The sequence below is a fragment of the Microtus oregoni genome, unplaced genomic scaffold (genome assembly GCF_018167655.1).
Source record: "Microtus oregoni isolate MIOR12 unplaced genomic scaffold, Mior012 000050F_ref0000143, whole genome shotgun sequence".
Lineage (NCBI taxonomy): Eukaryota > Metazoa > Chordata > Mammalia > Rodentia > Cricetidae > Microtus > Microtus oregoni.
In genome coordinates, this window is record NW_024543256.1 from 5,517,480 (window position 1) to 5,519,351 (window position 1,872).

Here is a 1,872-nt window from a genome sequence, read left to right on the forward strand (position 1 = left end):
TGCAAGATGTTTCTGTGAATTCAAATAAACTACAAATCATGGTCCTATTCTTGCAGAGATTGCAGCATGGCCATTAACACCAAAACAAAAACAAATGAATCAGTAGAGGCAAAGTAAATAAAATTCCTGCGAGGTCAAATCAGTAATTGCTTCAGAGAAGAGATAGAAGATCTTGCAGTGGACTGTCTGGAAAAGGTAGTATGGTGGAAGGACGCAATCTGAATTTGGAGTCAGTCATGCAAGCTTCAAAAACATTGACAGCCTTAGATTCAGTAAATCAACAAATAAGAATCTAGCCAAAGCAATTTTAAAAGCAGGAAGCTGTATCATAAGGCACCTTAATATAATGACAAACAAACACTGACTGTTTCCCAAATAGGTTACATGAATTATGATAGGATAGTGGACGTTGTTGCCATCAATGACTCTTTCATTGACCTCAACTACATGGTCTATATGTTCCAGTATGACTCCACCCACAGCAACTTCAAAGGCACAGTTAAGGCTGAGAATGGGAAGCTTGTCATCAACAGGAAGGCCATCACTATCTTCCAGGAGCGAGATCCCGCCAACATCAAATTGGGTGATGCCGGCACCGAGTATGTTGTGCAGTTGACTGGTGTCTTCACCACCATGGAGAAGGCTGGGGCCAAACGGGTCATCATCTCAGCCCCTTCTGCGGATGCCCCCATGTTTATGATGGGTGTGAAACATGACAAGTATGACAATTCCCTCAAGATTGTCAGCAATGCTTCCTGAACCACCAACTGCTTAGCCCCCTTGGCCAAGTTCATCCATGACAACTTTGGCTTCGTGGAAGGACTCATGACTGTGGATGGCCCCTCTGGGAAGCTGTGGCAAGACAGCCGTGGCGCTGCCCAGAGCATCATCCCTGAATCCACTGGCGCTCCCAAGGCTGTGGGCAAAGTCATTCCAGAGCTGAACGGGAAGCTCACGGGCATGGCCTTCCATGTTCCTACTCCCGGTGTGTCTGTCATGGATCTGACATGCGCCTGGAGAAAGCTGCCAAGTATGACGACATCAAGAAGGTGGTAAAGCAGGCATCCGAGGGCCCACTAAAGGCCATCCTGGGCTACACTGAGGACCAGGTTGTTTCTTGTGACTTTTAACAGAGACTCCCACTTTTCCACCTTCGATGCTAGGGCTGGCATTGTTCTCAATGACAACTTTGTAAAACTCATTTCCTGGTATGACAATGAATTCGGCTACAGCAACAGAGTGATGGACCTCATGGCCTACATGGCTTCCAAGGAGTAAGAAGCCAGCCCTGGACTACCCATCCCAGCAAGGGCACAGCAAGAGAGAGGTCCTCGGCTGCTGAGCAGTCCCTGGCCTAACTAACCCTTAACACTGAGCATCTCCCTCACAGTTTCCATCCCAGACCCCCAGAATAGCAGGAGGGGCTTAGGGATCCCTACTCTCTTGAATACCATCAATAAAGTTCATTGCACCCCTCTAAAAAAAAGAATGAAGAAGTATTGGAGAGGCAGGAAAGATGGAAGATCAAAGTGGGTTTTGTTGTTATTTGTTTTGCTTTGTTTCTTCTTATTTTTAATAAAGAAAACAAACTATTTTTTTCTTATACATACCAATCCAAGTTTCCACTCCCTCCCCTCCTCCCATTCAATCTACATACCCTCCTACCTACCCCTATCCAATCCTCATAGAGGGTAAGGTGCATTGCTTTGTAGAAGGTCTGAGGCCCTCCCTACTATATCTAGGCTGAGTTAAGGAAGGAATCTATCTAAAGAGAATAGGTTCTCAAAAAGCCAGTATATGCAGTAGGGATAACTCCTGGTGCCACTGCCTGTGGCTCTTTAGTCTGCCTCAACCATGCAACTGTCAACCACA

At 46.1% G+C, this 1,872-nt stretch overlaps 1 pseudogene; it reads left to right on the forward strand.

Moving 5' to 3' along the window:
• The first annotated feature begins 384 nt into the window (after nucleotides 1–384).
• Nucleotides 385–1,439, forward strand: LOC121437088 (annotated as a pseudogene).
• The last annotated feature ends 433 nt before the right edge of the window (nucleotides 1,440–1,872 follow it).